This window comes from Rattus norvegicus, chromosome 13, assembly GCF_021556685.1.
Source record: "Rattus norvegicus strain SHRSP/BbbUtx chromosome 13, alternate assembly SHRSP_T2T, whole genome shotgun sequence".
NCBI classification, from domain to species: domain Eukaryota; kingdom Metazoa; phylum Chordata; class Mammalia; order Rodentia; family Muridae; genus Rattus; species Rattus norvegicus.
In genome coordinates this window covers 21897762-21918157 of record NC_141546.1, presented here as the reverse complement: position 1 = coordinate 21918157, position 20396 = coordinate 21897762, and the positions used below count along the sequence as shown (strand labels likewise).

The 20396-nt window shown below is 41.2% G+C and overlaps 1 long non-coding RNA gene across 1 annotated transcript; it reads right to left on the bottom strand.

Annotated features, from left to right (window-relative positions):
- Positions 1-547: 547 nt before the first annotated feature.
- Positions 548-4217, bottom strand: LOC148001551 (uncharacterized). Its single transcript, XR_015636329.1, has 3 exons — positions 3940-4217; positions 886-937; positions 548-786 (listed from the first exon to the last, which is right to left on the bottom strand). It is a non-coding gene; the product is annotated as an uncharacterized LOC148001551 (long non-coding RNA).
- Between the last annotated feature and the right edge of the window lie 16179 nt (positions 4218-20396).

The window sequence follows — 20396 nt, the reverse complement described above, 5'->3', positions numbered from 1 at the left end:
GAAACTCCACTGGAGAGAGATAATGTGTTTCTGTGAGAGTGTTCGTCAATTGGAGATAGTTTATGGATTACAGATGAGAACTTGTGTCCCTGTCCTCTCTCAGCACTAGCAAGCAGCCCATCTGTCTTGGACCTATCCTGTGCATGCAGCCACAGTCTCTGTGAGCTCATGCGTGCCAGTCCTTGTGTCGGGAAGACACTGTTTCTGTGGAGGTTGGCCTCCCCTCAGACCCTTACACTCTTTCAGCCTCCACTTCTGCACAGCTCCCTGAGCCATGAGGGGAGGAGTTTGACGAAGACATTTAGGATCAAGTGTTTCCAAAGCATATCATATATTTATTACAAACTTTAAAAGCTGTTCATGAGCTTTGGGTAGTCATTGCATAAGTAAACATCGTTTAAAAATTTTTTTAAAATATGCATATATTTGAAATTCATAACTCATGAAATAAATATTATACCACCTTATGTTAAAAAGAAAGCATAAAATAACCATAATTTCTTCAAGATATCTCGGCTATTAACCATGAGACATTTATTTTATTTTTTACATTTGATGGTTTTTCCACAACATTCTATCATGCCAGGTGCTGGTGTTTTCTCAGCCGCAGATGCTTTCTTCTGAAAAACGCAGTCACCGTGCCCAAGCGGGTACTATGAAAAGTATAGACCTGTTCTCTTGATGTAGGGGACAATCAGCTGCTCAGGTATCCTCCCCGTGGGCCGTTGGCTTGGTATGCTCTTGCACCATATTCTCATCATTAGCCTCAGAGGTGCCTGCCAGCTGCTTTTTAATGGTAAATGAAGAAAAGAATGGAGTGAATATTGTCTATTTTCAAATTATGGAAATAATTTGCAGAGACCCAGAACACAGAAGTATACATACTGTAGTGAGCAGGTCCTGTGACTTTCCAAAAGATGGTCCAAGTCCTGAAGGTCTATGTAAAGATATCAGGATAAGATCTCTAAGTAAGAGACAGTCAGAAGGCAGAGAAAGCCTCTAGACAATGTAAGCAGAGATTAGAATTATTTAGTCACAAGTGACTGAACCCTGCAGCCACAGGAAGTGGTTCGGAAGAGCCCTCCTCTTACAGCTTTATGGTTCGGAAGAGCCCTCCTCTTACAGCTTTATGGGATATTAAAACCTTTCATCTTAGAGGGTAACTTCTTAAGACAGCATGTTTACAGGTAAGTGAAACAACAGGGTGTTCTGAAAAGGAGGTGAAATACTATAGGAGGGTTCCTTAAGAGATGAAGTAAACAACTCAAAATAGCTTCAGGAAGTCTCCAAAACTGACCAGATTCACTAGCTACCCCATTCCCACCCCTACCCCCAACACAAACATGCGTACATAACCAGTAGAGGCTCTTGAGAGTTGCTCTCAAACTGGTCAATGTGTTAGGAGACTTTCAGACAAGCCCGGGGTAGTGAGATCAGAGACCAGACAACCACCTAGAGGAAGCAAAGACAAGCTCAGCTGCCTGAAAGAGGCTCACATCAACTGAGCAAAGGCACATTCCCAACTGTTGAGCTGCCTGCAGGCTGTCCTGTGCACTCTAGGTATCCAGCTTCGGTGAGTTGTCTTTGATGCAGTGGTCCTTGAATGGTTTTTGGCTCCTGTATGTAACTCTAGTAACTCATGGGTTCACCAAGTTAAACTTTGGTGGCACTACCAGTGCCTTGGTTGGCCGTCAGTTCCCTATCTGTAGGGAGGAGACAGTTCCCCAGGAAAGCCTGTCACATAACCTCCCTGCAGTACAAAGGGGAGCGAAGCTCTGCTTTACTTTGATTTAGGATGTCTGGTCTCCAGAACTGAGAGAGGATAAACATCCATGGTTAAAGCACTGGGTTGTGGGAATTTATTAAGGCAGTCATGAGAAACGATTGTATTTCAGGAGTTGAATTTTGCAGAGTCATCAGCCATTTTTTCTGACTGTTTTGGACTTCGAGACCTAGCCCTCAAGTCCTGACTTAGGTGAGTTATAGAAACACCAAAACAAAAGAACAGAAGAAAATGGGTCTCTTCGTTTATGTTCCATTTTGAAGGATAGCCTGTGTGTTTAGATGGTGTGGTCCTTGTTCTGTCTCTGTATCTGGGAGAGGTCACTGTTGACTTCTGGAAAGCCATGCTTCTTCCTGGTGGCAAAGTTATCACTCAGCTTTTCAACTTCCTTCAGAGGAAATTTCCATCTATGAAACAGTGGGTGTGGACTACACAGCCCCTCTTTCCCAAAGGTTCCTTCTTTGTCCCGAAACATTTTTTGTCTGGATGTATGAAGTACCTCTAAACATGTGTTTCTGTTTCTAGGCATATTTAACACAGCACCATACAGTAGTGAAGCCATCACCCCCGCTTTTTCCCCCTCCCCCTCCACCATATACCTTTCCACTTTGAAAACTCAAATTAGAGTACCTAAATGGCCATTTCCAGTAATTTCCTGAGACATGGGTTTGAGTCCCAGAGTTCACCAAAAAATGAGAATGTAAAAGTATCAGCACATAAAACTGGAGAGTGGAGTCAAATCATTGTTAGTGTCAGATAATTAGTGGTTTTGGTTTTCCAGAACATGCCAGTGATTTTTTTTTTTGAGGTGGTGAAGAATTTCTGGAACTTTTTCTTTCATAGGTTGCATGCTTAGGTCCACCTGAAATTAGAAAGCTGAAAGCTAGTGATAACCTTGCCTGTCCTTTATCTCCCTCCCCTTAGCAATGTGCTTGAAAAGAGCCTTATGATAGGAGTCTTTGGAGCATCCATAGCTTTATTTAGGATTCAGAAGTGCACTTGCTCCCAGGAGCCCTGCACACTTCTCAGTCCTCACTCAGCCCTGACCGACATTAGACATGCCATTACATAGCTCGTAACAGGGCCTGGCACCATAACAAGTACAGTCTCTCAATCAGGGTGAAGCTTTCCAGTGGCATTTCATTTGTTAAGCCCCGAGTCTTGTGTAATGCTAACTGACATTCTGGTTTATGAGATCTTATCTTGCATCAGTTTGATGGCTGACACTGCTGTTCTTAATGCTTTTTGGTCCTTGGGGGATGACGAAATTCACTGGAATCTGAGAGAGGAGAATAATGAGGTGGAGACCTGTGGTCCATCCCATGGGTCTGCTTGTGTGAGATCTGTGTGTCAGAGGCTCACTTGTTGTCTCCTTATTTTATCTATTAGACCTGTTCCTTTAGGATGCTACTGACAGCAAGAAGAAAGCTGATGAGTCTGGATTCAGCTGTATGAGTTTGGTTCAGTGCAACGAATGATTTGATATGGACTGCAGGTAGGTGTGTCTGCGTGTGTGTGTGTGTGTGTGTGTGTGTGTGTGTGTGTGTGTGTTTAAAAAGACCAGTACTAACTCCTGTAAACTCTGTCCCCTCTGTTTTCATTCCCATTGTGTTGCTTTTTGGGTGCAGTTTAAAACACTGGGCTTGCTCTTGCTCATATCTTGGGGTGTAGCCATTACAGTGGTAAGCCCCATTCCTTTCATCATTAAATCAGCTTTGTCAGACTGAGCCAGTTCCACTGGACATCAACTGCTGTGTTTTCTCCAAGAGAGAATTTCATGTGCTCTCAGCAATCCATGTACTCATCCAGTCTTCTACCCCGTGCTCTCTGTTTCCCCTTCACAGATCCTTACATGAGCCGCATGTGTTAGCTCTGAGGTTAGATTAGGGTACTGGAAGGGCTAGAGAACCTCCACAGGAAGGGCAACAGGAATAAGAAGAGGGAAAAAATATGGGAGAGCAATCCAAGTGATTCTCTGACTTGGTTTGTCTAAAAAGAGCAGAATGACAGAGGGAAGGAGTGAGAGAGTGTGGGTGAGGAAGAGGAGGGAGGAGGAGGGGAAAAAAAGCACAAGGAAAACTGAATAGTCCTCCTACCTACGATGTGACTGAACAGGAGGGCACCATGGGCAGAAGACAAAGGTAGGCAAGGCTTACCGGTCACCAGTAGCCTCCTTCCCCGTGATGTCATGGCTTGTCCACCCGTGTTTCACACCAGAAGTCTCCATGGTCTTTCATGGTGTTTTCCTGTGATGAGATGAGGATCTTCACCAAAGGCTCTAAAGGCTGGTATGTGTGATGCCTCATGGGGTAGCTGTCATGCACCTCCCTCTCTGTGGATAACCATCTCATCTGGAAGCCTGTTAGCCCTTTGCTAGGTAGTGAATGAAGGAAACAGATGGAGGCAGCTGCTACCCAAGGAGCCGCGATGCTCTAAGGCTGAGGGCAGTGGTAACTGACAGATGAAAAAAATGAGGATTCTTTCCTCAGAAGCGCATCTTTGCAGCAGTGTGCTTTCGGTTTGAGTAATTAGACTCATAATTTGGAAAGGAAGGAGTAGAAATTTCTTGCTTCTAAACATTTTAAGCAGAAAATCTCTGAGGCTTTGCCAAGAAGAATGTTTTTGCCTGCCACTGCCACCTGAGTAATGGCATTCTCTTCAGCTAAAGCATTTTAAACATTTCTGTTTGAGTTTCTTTTTTTTTTTTTCTTTTTATAACAGATGGTGTAAGTGGCCTAAGCATATGCAAGATGGTTTGGTTCATTTTCCCTGAGGAACCACGGAAGGATAAACACCGGAATGGCTCAAGAGAATAAAGACCCCTGCCCCTCTGACGTACTGATGCTGCTGTGGATTTTTCTTGTTGCAGTGGCAGAGACTTTTCCAGAGTCTCAAGCAAAGGCTGAAGCATATCAAGACCAGCAGGGTTCTTATCATCACCATCATTCCCATTATGAGGAGTAAGGAAAGAGCTGGGAGTGAGTTCCTTAGTGGTGAGGTGGGGGAACTTTGTAGAAGAGTATAGATTAAGCGTTGGCAAAGACCTTGCTGCAAGAAAGCACAAAGCCATCTGGGGATGTGGCTTAGTTGGTAGAGTGCAAAAACAAAACAGACAAAAACCAGAGATGGGAGCTGGAGAAATTGCTCACATTTGAGGACTGCAGTGTGAATCTCTAGAACTGATATAAGAAGCAGGGTATGGCTATGAACTGTAGCTCCAGGGCTGGGGCAGGACGTAGAGCTAGGAGAACCACTAGGCCTTGCTAGGCAATAGCCTAGCAAGAGACCCTGCTCCCAATAAATCTCAAAAACTGTCAGAGCAGGACCCTGGGCTCCATACTTGTACAGTTATGGACACACACACAAGCACACACACACACACACACACACACACACACACACACACACACACACACACACACGCCACATGAAGGAAGAAGTGGGAAGGGAACAAAATAGAGAGGTATTATGTATGCTTATGTAAAAAAAAAAAAGAGAGAGACAATTTAATCAGACTATTTTCCTGTTTTTTTTTTTCCCCGAAGCTTGTCTTGAGGGAGGGGATCTGTTTTTGGTTGGTTGGTTTTTATTTGTTTTGTTTTTAAATAAAGTTTCCTGTATCTCAGGCTGGTCTTGAACTTGTGTGGCTGAGAATGATTCTGAACTCTTGCTCTTTCTGCCTTTGCCTCTGAGTGCTGGGATTACAGATTTGTGCCACCATGCTGAGTTTGTGCGATGGTGGGATGCAGACCGGGTTCTTTTGCATGTTAGGCAAGCACTTTACCAACTCAGCCACACCCTAGCTGTTTTGTGCTTCTTATCGCTTTCACATTTGTAGTATTTATGACTCCTTGTTCTATGGTAAAAATGTGCCACCTTTTTCCTAGGTTACCAGTAACTTCTGCTGTGACAAGCCTCAGAAGTCAATCCATTCTGGAAGATCTTCTGACAGACCAGCTGGTACAGGCCCAGAGCTCTGGAGGCTAGGCTATTCCACATGGGTATTCAGTGCATTGTGAGGCTCTAGCAGACACTAGACTGATATAGAACAAGACATAGTTGATTACTCAGACCAGAAGTTTTGACTATTAAGTCAGGCCAGCTGATGTAACTCTCTATTTTAACCTCAGTATGTGCATAGCTTTCTATTGGTTAGTTCCCAAGCTGTTCCAACCATAGACATCAGATACATAATGGAACCTTTGATCTGTTCTTGCAATCCAATGTGGTCTAGAATTGCTTACCTGGAATCATTCTTTAGACTTTGTGATTCTGTACCTTGTTCAAAAAGCTGCTAACATCTTTCTTTCTCTCTCCCTTTAAATACCTCCCCAACACAACCCCGCTAACTTCCTCGTCATCTGTTGGTTACAAGGTCCCTGGAGCACAGTGGCCAGCTACTTTTACCAAATTGGAAATCCCAGGTTAACTAAGAAATTTTTAAGTTTAAACAAGTATATGGTAAAACAGATATATGAGTATATTACTGTCCTTCAAATTTGAAGATACCAAATTTGAATGAAATTATGAAAAATCTCCACTCCAGAAGAAATAATGTAAGTCAGGTAATTTTATGATTTAGTTATCAAACATCCACATGAACATTTGTTTAGAAATTGTCATATGCTCTTTGAATTCTGGTTTCAAATAAATTCTTTTATGATATCCAATGAAAAGAGAGAGAAGCATATCTCTTGGTAATATTTCTTGTAGTGGGTTGTATGTGATAATACGAATGGATGAGAGTCACTTTATCAATGTGGAGGAAAATCACAAAAGTCTAATATTGACTGAAGGTATCCAAGACAAACTGTATACAGTAGTGACCTGCTAATGATCTCATGAGGTACATGTATGTAACAGAGAAGTATATGTGAAAGAACTCATAACTTAAACATGTATTTTCATACACCCCCAAGAGAGGTTCACTTTTATATACAACCCTTGCAATTGCCCTATTCCTATTCCCCTGGTGCACTCTCTGTAGGGCCCTTAGACACCTGCTTCAAAGTTTCTTCCTCTAGGAAGGGGGCTTCATATTGTGTGCAGAAGGATGATTGAAGCTTTCATGACTCTGTGTGCTTACTAGGTTTTGTGAAGGATAGGGGCAGTGTTTGACTCACTGTGGTATTTCTAACATTTGGCTAGGGTTGGCTGCTTAGGCCGTAATTGGTATTCATTAGCAAGCTTTCAGTGATAGTCAAATTGTAAGAGTTAAGGAGTTCATCTGAGGGATGCACATTTAAAAAAAATAGCAAAAGTGGATCTAGAGAAGTGGCTCAATGGTTAAGAGCACTTGACTGCTTTCATAGGGGACCCAAGTTCACTTCTCAGCACCCACAGGGCAGCTCACAAACACCTTCAACTCTAGTCCCATTAAAATCCTATGTCGTCTCCTAGCCTTGTCCTAGAAAGTCTGGGTGAGAGGAGAGGAGATATTGCTTTGTGCTGGAACCATGGGGTAAGAAGAGTAAAGGGGGCTGGGAGAAGAACTAACCTGGAGGAAGAGAGTGATGCCAGTACAAAAAGAGGGCTTCTTTCCCTAATCACTTAGCACCACAGAAACCTGTAAATTTTCTTGTGAGGGAGCTGGGGTTGTAGTGTTTGTTAAATCTACATCTTCCCCTGCCACCATTGTGAGCATGGAGAACTTAAGCACTTTCTGGTTGATTTATTTATTTGATTTTAAACTCCAATCTATATCTAAAATGAAGGAATTAACATGCCTAAGCCTACTCAAGAGATTTCCAATTACCAATTCTTTGTATTCTAATCTAAACCAGAGAAAAAAATTTAAAAATGTTCTTGAATTCTGGAAGAATACAGGCAATCATTAGTTTGCAGTTTGGACCAGCTTGGATTTCCATTACTACACTTAAGGTAGTATAATTCCCAGCTGCACAGTCAGGTTTCAGGGACATAGGGCAGTGGCTCTATTGCATCAGTTACATCAAGAGCAAACTGCACTGCCATTGCTTTAGTCCATGCACCACTGTGTAAATTGCAGATGCACATATATTCAGTGACCATTCCTGTTACTTGTTGTAAATTCATCAGTCATTGGTCACTCTGTATGTAGTAGTCAGTTCATGCAAACTGAGGTGTGTAGCCATGATGTCTCTTTGTCTCTCAGTGACAAAACTATATATTTTGCAACTATAAAGAACTGAAGGAGAAAATTGGTTGACAGAAAGAGAGAGAGGGGGGGGGAGGGAGAGGGAGAGGGAGAGGGAGGGAGAGGGAGAGGGAGAGGGAGAGGGAGAGGATGAGAAGATTGCAGCCAAAAGAAGAGAATTGGTGATGCCATAAAAAGGAATGAGTTTGAATAGAAGTGGAGTTCTGGAAAAAACAACTCACAGTGGGATTATGACACCACCATCATGGAGAGACATTAAATGTGCAGCCAGGAAAACAACATTCCAATTTTGTGACAGAACTGAGGAAAGCAGTGTGGCCCAAATGTCTATTAACTAACAGATGGGTAAGCAAAATGTGGTGCATCAATGCAAGGGATTCCACTGAGCCATGAATAGAACATGCTGACCCACGTGTGGTATGTGTGGCCCTGGAAAACATTATGGTTTATGTAGGAAGCCAGTCACTCAAGACCTCTGATTGTGAAGTCTGCTTATAGGAAATGCCCTGCCTGGGCAAACCTGTAGACAGAGAGCAGATGAGCGTTTTCCAGGAGTTGGAAAAGCATGGAGGTTGAGGAATGAGGGCTAATGGGCATGGGATCTAGGAGCAGGGAAGGCTATGAGAATATGCCGAAACTAGACTGTAGCATAGAATCCTGTGACTCTGCTGAGAACTACTGAGATGTGCTTTGAATTTTATAACATGAATTATAACTCAATTAATCTGTCATTAATGAATTATAAAGTTCTATGTAAATTAGTTCCATAACTAATTTTTTCCTTCTCTTTACACCACAGTAAGAAAAATTTTAATTGTCCTGACAAAAATTTTAAAGGTCACAGAATGATCATTTTTCCTGTTGACTATTAACATTGATTAATATAATTTTAGCTTGCTCATTGGCCCTCAAGATTGCCCAGAGTCGTAGCTCTCAACCTGTGGGTTGTAATCTTTTTAGGGGTTGCATCCCAGATATCTGGCATATCATATATTTACATTATGATTCACAACAGTAACAACAATTCAGTTATGAAGTAGCAATGTAATAGTTTTAAGGTTGAGGGTCACAAGGACATAAGGAACTGTATTAAAAGATTGCAGCATTAGGAAGGTTGAGAACCTCTGGCCTAGACTTTCCTGATCAATTTAGCAAAAAATGCTACTACTCATTACCCAGTTTCTTTGTTTAAGTGTTTTGCTAACTTATGTGTAAACAATGGGAATTACACTCATAGCTTCAGGCATGCTATCCTTAAGCCTCTACCTCAGAGACATACCCCCAACTTTGGCCAGTTGCTTTATTGATCAGCTGAGACTTGATAAGGATGCTACCCTACTAGCGGTCACATTAAAGTGACAATTAATATTTGAAGTTTAAACCTCTGATCTATTTATAAAGGCTAACAAACTCTAGGTGATTAGGGAAATAATCAAGCTTACTTATGACTTCAAAGATAGATTCCTTGATGCTTTAGTCAAATCTAAGCAAACCCCATTGTTTTTTCCCTAGGTTATGATACTCTCCTCCAATGTGTCCAGGCAAGTGAGTGTGGGAATTACTGGATTTTTGCTTTACAGCACCCATGCCACCACAGTACCAAGAACCAGGTATAGGCTTGGGGGATTTAACAAAAGACAGAGACTCAGGTCATTTGTGCTACAAGAATGCTAAAGTTTTACTGAGGTTCACAGAATATATACCCCAAGTCCACCAGGTGGAAAATCCCTGGAAGCACAATGGAAAAACAAGTTTACATTCTCAGGATAAAAACAGGAACTGACTCAATGGTGTTACTGCCCATAGGCCAAACAGCAAAGGTTAAGATGTTACGAACAAAAGTTTCCACATGCATCAGTAAGGTTCAGCAGGGAGCAAACACTGAGGGAGCCTAGGAGGGTCTGACATGTCCCCCTTTTTTATTTTTTAAAGTAGCACATGTCTTAGGTCACTCTGGGAAAACAAACACCCTTACCCATCCTTGGGAATATCTTTCAGTTTCAGAGCCCCTATCTTAGGCGGGTGCTGATTCCAAAGGGTTGCCCGTCTTAGGCTAACTACTTCCTGTAAAGGCTGAGCCAGATTTGGGCAGAGGGATTGTCTCCTGCCAAGGAGATCAACACTTGCTTAGTCGCTGCCTGGGACTGGGATTGTTGCCTACACATGTGACAAAGAAGTAAAAGGCCAACTACTGTGGCGCCACTGTAAGTTTATGAATTCTAGCTGGAGTCACACAAACATGCGTGAAAATAGGAGAACAGGAGGCCGTATGAGATCAAAATGTTTCGTAAAAGTGCTGTTGATTTAAATTTAGAATTCCCAATTGTCAGCAACTTCTCCTTTAAGTTTATTCCCTGTGCTTGCCTTAACAATAGATTGGGAGAGGGCAATCCCAGACACTGCAGCCACAGTGGCAATGGCGTTATTTTTTTTTTTCCCTTTTTCTTTTTTTCGGAGCTGGGGACCGAACCCAGGGCCTTGTGCTTGCTAGGCAAGTGCTCTACCACTGAGCTAAATCCCCAACCCGGCAGTGGCTGTTATAATAGCAGTCATTATGCCAAAGTCTCTCCCATGATGGTTCAGGATCAGCTGACCCTTTCCCGAATGACCGACAGGCAATGGTACTATGCCTGAGATACACACAACCAGGCAGGGCAGAGTTTTCTGGTTTCCAGCAGCTTCACGTAGATGGCATTCCTGTGAAGAATAGTCAAGACTATCTTCAGCATTAGTACCATTCGGGTAACACAAACAGTAGGATAAGCAAGAAGGCATATGAACATCCCACAATAAATCCAATTGTTCTTATAACAAGGAAGAAAGTCTGTTGATGTAAGTTCAGAATTCCCAATTGGATCTGTGAATTCAAACCATTCTGAACAGTTAATGCTGCAGACTTCTCCAGCAGCAGTTTATCCAGTGTGTGAGCAGAAGTCATAGACTGCAAAATGGCAATACCAGCTATGGCAGTGGCAATGGCGGAAACAGCCATGGTGGTCATAATGACTGCAGTAATCCCAAAATCTCTTTTGTGATATAAAGTGAGGGGAAATCTTCCACCATCATCCAAGGGCATAGGAATGACTCCAGGGACCCGAACTACAAGAGCTGAATTTTCATGTTCCCAGCAATTAGTCAGCAAACAGGACAGCTGCTTTTTCTATGGTCCTATTAGTGGTGATCACTACTGACCACTACTGTGATCCTTATTCCCACTGGCATCAGGATCGGAGGATTTTTCACAAAGCTCCAATAAGTTTCCATCCATACTGGATTCCATAGCAATAGGACATACACAACGCTCAGGAACCCAAATTGGTGCTTCAGCATCTCTAGGAAAAACATAAGCAGAACCCCTAACCCTAACTAACACAGGGTCAAATCCTTTCCACAGTCCTGAGGTCAAATCTTTCCATTAGACCAGACCTTCCTTAGATCTTATTTCTTTCCAATGTCTATCCGCTGCTGAACAATTATTCTTATCTATTAACAAAAAATTTAAAATTTCAACAATAAAGGAAAGTGTAGTAGGTGGGGAAATCTGGTACCCTGTTTTTGTTTTTTAAAGATAATTCTTAAGTGTTAAATGAACTCTTTCTTCTATGACTTGTCCTTGAGGATTATAACAAATGCCAATTTTATGAACAATATCATAATCCTCACAAAATTTCTAAAAAGGCCCACTAGTATATGCTGGACCATTATCAGTTTTTAATTGTCATGGAACTCCCATAAAGGCAAAGGCCTGTAAGCAGTGACTTTTAACATCCTTAATTTTCTCTCCACTTACTCCAAAGAGTAAGCCAGAATAGGTATCAATAGACACATGGACAAACTGTAATTTCTCAAAGGAAGGAATATGGGTAACATCCATTTGCCAAATATCATTAGGCTGAACCCTCTTGGGTTAACTCCCAAATTGGGAGAGGAAGTAAATGGGGCACACTGGGGACATTGACTGACTATTTGGGCTGCTTGTTCTTTAGTTACTCCATTGTGAAACCTTAAAGAATTAGCATTAAGATGAAATTTTTATGCATCTGTAAAGCTTTATCATAGGCAGTACTATTCATTAACATATAATAACATTGATACTGAGTATAAGAATCAGCCAACTCATTGCCTTGTGCTAAGGGGCCAGGTAATATAGAATGTCCTCTTAAATGGCCCACAGAAATAGGTTCCCAACACTGCCATCACAAAGCCTGTACTTGTAAGAAGCAGGCACAAATGGATGAAACAGAAGCAACAAAGGCAGAGGTCTCAAGGAGTGAAACAATCTGAGACACATACACACTATCAGTGTATATGTCACAAGGTTCATCAGGAAACATTGCCAAAACTAGTTGTAAAGCTTTCAGTTATGCTAGCTATGCAGAACAATTAGGAATTTTTATAACCTCTACCTTCCCTCCTGACAGTACTGTAGCACATCCATTGGAAGAACCATCAGTAAACACTAGATGAGCCTTTTGCAAAGGGGAGACAACAATGATTCATGGAAAAATTACTAGATGCATTTTTAAAAACTGACAAATCTTACTATCAGGATAATGGTTATCAAACTGACTAACAACAGTGCATATTAAAATGGCCCAATCTGCAAATCCCTGGGCTAAATATTGTAGCTGCTCTTTGGTATAGGGAGTAATAATAAAGTCTGGTTCCATTTCAAAGGTCTGTAAGCTAATATTTTGAGTCTTGAACAGTAATTGAGTAATGGCCTAAGGATAAATCATCACTATTTTTGAAGGTGAAACTTGTAAATAAACCCACATTAAGGGGTCATTCTGCCAAAAAAGCCCAGTAGGGGAATGAGCAGATACAAAAATCATAAACAAAAGAGGCCTAGAATAATCAATATAATTAAGGTGAGCCTCTTCCAAAACCCGTTGTACTAAATTTAATATTCATGTGCTTCTGGAGTTAATTGTCTAGGTGAATTTAAAGAGGAATCACCTTTTAAAACATCAAATAATGGCTTCAGCTGGTTAATTCTAATGTTGATCGAAGCCAATTTATATCCCCTAATAATTTTTGAAAGTCATTTAAGATCTTTAGTGTATCTAATCTAATTTTAAGTTTTTGTGGGCAAATTCCTTTTTGTAATAATTCATGTCCTAAATATTGATATGGGAAATTCTTTTGAACCTTTTCAGGGGCAATCATTAACCCTGTAGTGCCTAAATCTTCATGTAAATCAGCATATGTTGTCAACAATTTTTTTTCATCTTGAGCTGTTAACAAAATATCATTCACATAATGGAGAATATATATCTGTGGATACTTCTGCTTCAAAGGCTTTTGGGCAAAGGCTACATACACCTGACACATAGTAAGACTATTGGCCATCCCCTGAAATAACACAACCCGATTATAGTGATGAGAAGGCTTCTGAAAATTTATGGAAGGAATGCTAAATGCAAATCTCTCACAATCTTTATGACCTAGTGGATTAGTAAAGAAAAAATCTTTTAAAGTCAATAACTATCATATGCTAATATTTTGGTATAGCTAGAGGAGAAGGGAGACCAGGCTGATTAGGTCCCCTAGGCATCATAGTTTTGTTGATTTCCCTTAAATCTTGCAATAATCTCCACTTTCCAGACTTTTTCTTAATCACAAAAATGGGTGTATTCCAAGGGGAAGTGGAAGGACCAATATGACCAGCTTGTAACTGTTCCTGTACTAATTGAGGAGCTGCCTCCAATTTTTCATACAGAAAAGAGGCCACTGCTTCCATATCATGTAAGATGTTCCTCGCCAATCCCACAGCAGCATCTCCCTGAGCTGTCTGGGCGCACTGCTCCCAACATTCTTCTCTCCATATGAGACAATCTCCCCCAGACAGCACTGCCCTACATAATTGTAAATAAAGGGAGCAAGGGGATCATAAGCAGAGCAACTCCTTAAAACTAATAAATTGACCTCCATTGTTGGGGGCTGGGACCTCAACAACAGGATATGACACTCCCTGTCCAGGGGGAGGCTCAGGAAAAATTACCCCTCTCCTTGGAGCCTTCTCTCCATAACACCACTCCAAGGATGAATATGGTTCATAGGCAGGAACAGTAGTTACCTCTTCTTTACTCAATAGAGCATTCTTGACCTATCTCCACAAAGAGAATGTGGCAACAGGAATGCTCTCAGGGCCATCTCTCTGTGGTCTTTTTTGCAAATCTGTCTCAACATGTTCCCAATCAGGAATAATAAGTCCTCCTGAATGAACAAACCAGGGGCTAGTCTTTTCTAAAGTTTTAATAAATTCTTTAGCTGTTTTAACCTTTATTCCTGTTCCCTGCTGCTTGAGCAGAGCTACTATCTGATCTGTTAGCTGTAATGTGGAACTTGAGGTTCCCATGGCACAACCCTTTTACTTATTGCAAACTAAACTTGCCTTCAGTTTGTTGCTGCACCACTCACTCAATATGATCCTTCTACTTTGGTGGACAGCTTCCTAAAACGATCCCGTCAAGGGCTCCTTTCTTTCCCAATCTCAGTGGGACCTCCGCTTGATGGTGCCTGCACCACCACAGTACCTAGAACTGGGCGAAGGCCTGGGTATTTAACAAAAGACAGAGACTCAGGCCATTTGTGCTACAAGAATGCCAAAGCTTTATTGAGGTTCACAGAATATATACCCTAAGTCCACCGGGTGGAAAAACCCCGGAAGCACAGTGGAAAAACAAGTTTACATTCTCAGGATAAAAATAGGAACTGACTCAATGGTGTTACTGCCCATCAGCCAAACAGCAAAGACTAAGATGTTCTTTTCTTAAGAACAAAAGTTTCCACATGTGTCAGCAAGGTTCAGCAGGGGCAAACACTGAGGGAGCCCAGGAGGGTCCAACACTTGCTCTATTGGACTGTTAGCATAGACTAGATTCTCCTAAGCCTTTGAACCTTGCTAGAATCTGAGGGCAGCTTCAAGAGCTAAGACAGTGGTTCACTACCTTCCTAATGCTGTAACTCTTGAATATAGTTCCTAATGTCATGGGGACCCCAACCATAAAATTATTTTATTCATAATTGTAATTTTGCTACTGTCATGAATAACAATATGAATATTTGTGTTTTCTGATAGTCTTGGCAGACCCCTGTGAAAGGGTTGTTTGACACCCTAAAGGGGTTACAATTTATAGTTGAGAATGCTAAGCTAACAAAAACCAGAGCTCCACCAGTTAGAGTACAAATCAATCTTCTCATGGCCTGATTGAACTTGGAGGAGGACTCCAAGCTTCAGATGAGAGGTCTGGTCTGCCTGCTCTCACCTTGATTTCAGGTTTGAGATTCTGAATATAGAATACATTCCAGACTTTTAACCAACAGAAACTAATGGTTATAAGCAGGTGTCATTTCAGCTAAGTGGGGCTTGGGGTGGTAACTGCTGGGTTGTTGAAAGAATTTATCATTTAGAGCACAATAGGATGAAAGCAGGCTTAGTAAGTACTACAATGCAAGCATAGTACTAACAATGCTCGTGTATGGTGATGGAGGCTACAGGCAGGCTGTGTCTTTCTATTGGGGGACTCCTTGTTAGGTGTGGCTAAACAACCTTGTGTGTATGTTTCCTCTGGCATGCCACTCTCACCAAGAAGAGCTGGCCTTGGCAGTTAGCATGAAGTTTCTCTGCTACGCAAATGGACCAGGTTCTGCTGTTCTGTGGCTGCTGACTCTGTTCTGTGGCTTTCCTATCCTTGGAACAGAACCAAAGGCACATTTTGTGGTGTTGCTTAGTTTTGAGAATGCTTTCTGCACTCTCATAAGTGCCTTAAGGGATCACTTTTCTTTCTAGTCTCAATTATGACCTACATTCATAGTCATTTATTATATAGCAGTAAAAAACATACACATCTGATGACAGTTGTCAATTCAATCTTTACTTTCTTATGGAACTTCTGTGTATATATTTTTCTGAAGGGGAAGATGAGTGGATTTGTGTCTAGTTCCTACCTAGTCAGCTCAAATGTCAATGTTGCTTCCCTTATGATATGCCCACCATGTATACAGGGAACATATGTCTCGCTATGGCACCCAGGAGGACTGCTGCAGAGAAATAATGCTGTGAGGATTAACCTATCTTCACTGTCTTCTGCCCATATCCATGAAACTACAACAATCACAAACTTTCATAGTTTCTGACTTAGCATATGCCACCATTTGTTTATCTACCTACCTTAGTTATTTTCTTTTTTTTTTTACATTTTATTTTTATTTTTTATTAACTTGAGTATTTCTTATATACATTTCGAGTGTTATTCCCTTTCCCGGTATCCGGGCAAACATTCCCCTCCCCCCTCCCCTTCCTTATGGGTGTTCCCCTCCCAACGCTTCCCCCATTGCCGCCCTCCCCCCAACAGTCTAGTTCACTGGGGGTTCAGTCTTAGCAGGACCCAGGGCTTCCCCTTCCACTGGTGCTCTTACTAGGATATTCATTGCTACCTATGAGGTCAGAGTCCAGGGTCAGTCCATGTATAGTATTTAGGTAGTGGCTTAGTCCCTGGAAGCTCTGGTTGCTTGGCATTGTTGTACATATGGGGTCTCGAGCCCCTTCAAGCTCTTCCAGTTCTTTCTCTGATTCCTTCAATGGGGGTCCTATTCTCAGTTCAGTGGTTTGCTGCTGGCATTCGCCTCTGTATTTGCTGTATTCTGGCTGTGTCTCTCACATCCGGCTCCTGTCGGTCTGCACTTCTTTGCTTCATCCATCTTGTATAATTGGGTGGCTGTATATGTATGGGCCACATGTGGGGCAGGCTCTGAATGGGTGTTCCTTCAGTCTCTGTTTTAATCTTTGCCTCTCTCTTCCCTGCCAAGGGTATTCTTTTTCCCCTTTTAAAGAAGGAGTGAAGCATTCACATTTTGATCATCCGTCTTGAGTTTCATTTGTTCTAGGCATCTAGGGTAATTCAAGCATTTGGGCTAATAGCCACTTATCAATGAGTGCATACCATGTATGTCTTTCTGTGATTGAGTTAGCTCACTCAGGATGATATTTTCCAGTTCCAACCATTTGCCTACGAATTTCATAAACTCGTTGTTTTTGATAGCTGAGTAATATTCCATTGTGTAGATGTACCACATTTTCTGTATCCATTCCTCTGTTGAAGGGCATCTGGGTTCTTTCCAGCTTCTGGCTATTATAAATAAGGCTGCGATGAACATAGTGGAGCACGTGTCTCTTTTATATGTTGAGGTATCTTTTGGGTATATGCCCAAGAGAGGTATAGCTGGATCCTCAGGCAGTTCAATGTCCAATTTTCTGAGGAACCTCCAGACTGATTTCCAGAATGGTTTTACCAGTCTGCAATCCCACCAACAATGGAGGAGTGTTCCTCTTTCTCCACATCCTCGCCAGCATCTGCTGTCACCTGAGTTTTTGATCTTAGCCATTCTCACTGGTGTGAGGTGAAATCTCAGGGTTGTTTTGATTTGCATTTCCCTTATGACTAAAGATGTTGAACATTTCTTTAGGTGTTTCTCAGCCATTCGGCATTCCTCAGCTGTGAATTCTTTGTTTAGCTCTGAACCCCATTTTTTAATAGGGTTATTTGTTTCCCTGCGGTCTAACTTCTTGAGTTCTTTGTATATTTTGGATATAAGGCCTCTATCTGTTGTAGGATTGGTAAAGATCTTTTCCCAATCTGTTGGTTGCCGTTTTGTCCTAACCACAGTGTCCTTTGCCTTACAGAAGCTTTGCAGTTTTATGAGATCCCATTTGTCAATTCTTGATCTTAGAGCATAAGCCATTGGTGTTTTGTTTAGGAAATTTTTTCCAGTGCCCATGTGTTCCAGATGCTTCCCTAGTTTTTCTTCTATTAGTTTGAGTGTGTCTGGTTTGATGTGGAGGTCCTTGATCCACTTGGACTTAAGCTTTGTACAGGGTGATAAGCATGGATCGATCTGCATTGTTCTACATGTTGACCTCCAGTTGAACCAGCACCATTTGCTGAAAATGCTATCTTTTTTTCCATTGGATGGTTTTGGCTCCTTTGTCAAAAATCAAGTGACCATAGGTGTGTGGGTTCATTTCTGGGTCTTCAATTCTATTCCATTGGTCTATCTGTCTGTCTCTGTACCAATACCATGCAGTTTTTATCACTATTGCTCTGTAATACTGCTTGAGTTCAGGGATAGTGATTCCCCCTGAAGTCCTTTTATTGTTGAGGATAGCTTTAGCTATCCTGGGTTTTTTGTTATTCCAGATGAATTTGCAAATTGTTCTGTCTAACTCTTTGAAGAATTGGATTGGTATTTTGATGGGGATTGCATTGAATCTGTAGATTGCTTTTGGTAAAATGGCCATTTTTACTATATTAATCCTGCCAATCCATGAGCATGGGAGATCTTTCCATCTTCTGAGGTCTTCTTCAATTTCCTTCTTCAGTGTCTTGAAGTTCTTATTGTACAGATCTTTTACTTGCTTTGTTAAAGTCACACCGAGGTACTTTATATTATTTGGGTCTATTATGAAGGGTGTCGTTTCCCTAATTTCTTTCTCGGCTTGTTTCTCTTTTGTATAGAGGAAGGCAACTGATTTATTTGAGTTAATTTTATACCCAGCCACTTTGCTGAAGTTGTTTATCAGCTTTAGTAGTTCTCTGGTGGAACTTTTGGGATCACTTAAATATACTATCATATCATCTGCAAATAGTGATATTTTGAATTCTTCTTTTCCGATCTGTATCCCCTTGATCTCCTTTTGTTGTCTGATTGCTCTGGCTAGAACTTCAAGAACTATATTGAATAAGTAGGGAGAGAGTGGGCAGCCTTGTCTAGTCCCTGATTTTAGTGGGATTGCTTCAAGTTTCTCTCCATTTAGTTTAATGTTAGCAACTGGTTTGCTGTATATGGCTTTTACTATGTTCAGGTATGGGCCTTGAATTCCTATTCTTTCCAGGACTTTTATCATGAAGGGGTGTTGAATTTTGTCAAATGCTTTCTCAGCATCTAATGAAATGATCATGTGGTTTTGTTCTTTCAGTTTGTTTATATAATGGATCACGTTGATGGTTTTCCGTATATTAAACCATCCCTGCATGCCTGGGATGAAGCCTACTTGGTCATGGTGGATGATTGTTTTGATGTGCTCTTGGATTCGGTTTGCCAGAATTTTGTTGAGTATTTTTGCGTCGATATTCATAAGGGAAATTGGTCTGAAGTTCTCTTTCTTTGTTGTGTCTTTGTGTGGTTTAGGTATAAGAGTAATTGTGGCTTCGTAGAAGGTATTCGGTAGTGATCCATCTGTTTCAATTTTGTGGAATAGTTTGGATAATATTGGTATGAGGTCTTCTATGAAGGTTTGATAGAATTCTGCAGTAAACCCGTCTGGACCTGGGCTCTTTTTGGTTGGGAGACCTTTAATGACTGCTTCTATTTCCTTAGGAGTTATGGGGTTGTTTAACTGGTTTATCTGTTCCTGATTTAACTTCGATACCTGGTATCTGTCTAGGAAATTGTCCATTTCCTGAAGATTTTCAAATTTTGTTGAATATAGGTTTTTATAGTAAGATCTGATGATTTTTTGAATTTCCTCTGAATCTGTTGTTATGTCTCCCTTTTCATTTCTGATTTTGTTAATTTGGACACACTCTCTGTGTCCTCTCGTTAGTCTGGCTAAGGGTTTATCTATCTTGTTGATTTTCTCAAAGAACCAACTTTTGGTTCTGTTGATTCTTTCTATGGTCCTTTTTGTTTCTACTTGGTTGATTTCAGCTCTGAGTTTGATTATTTCCTGCCTTCTACTCCTCCTGGGTGTATTTGCTTCTTTTTGTTCTAGAGCTTTTAGGTGTGCTGTCAAGCTGCTGACATATGTTCTTTCCTGTTTCTTTCTGCAGGCACTCAGCGCTATGAGTTTTCCTCTTAGCACAGCTTTCATTGTGTCCCATAAGTTTGGGTATGTTGTACCTTCATTTTCATTAAATTCTAAAAAGTTTTTAATTTCTTTCTTTATTTCTTCCTTGACCAGGTTATCATTGAGTAGAGCATTGTTCAATTTCCACGTATATGTGGGCATTCTTCCCTTATTGTTATTGAAGACCAGTTTTAGGCCGTGGTGGTCCGATAGCACACATGGGATTATTTCTATCTTTCTGTACCTGTTGAGGCCCGTTTTTTGACCAATTATATGGTCAATTTTGGAGAAAGTACCATGAGGAGCTGAGAAGAAGGTATATCCTTTTGCTTTAGGATAGAATGTTCTATAAATATCCGTTAAGTCCATTTGGCTCATGACTTCTCTTAGTCTGTCGACATCACTGTTTAATTTCTGTTTCCATGATCTGTCCATTGATGAGAGTGGGGTGTTGAAATCTCCCACTATTATTGTGTGAGGTGCAATGTGTGTTTTAAGCTTTAGTAAGGTTTCTTTTACATATGTAGGTGCCCTTGTATTTGGGGCATAGATATTTAGGATTGAGAGTTCATCTTGGTGGATTTTTCCTTTGATGAATATGAAGTGTCCTTCCTTATCTTTTTTGA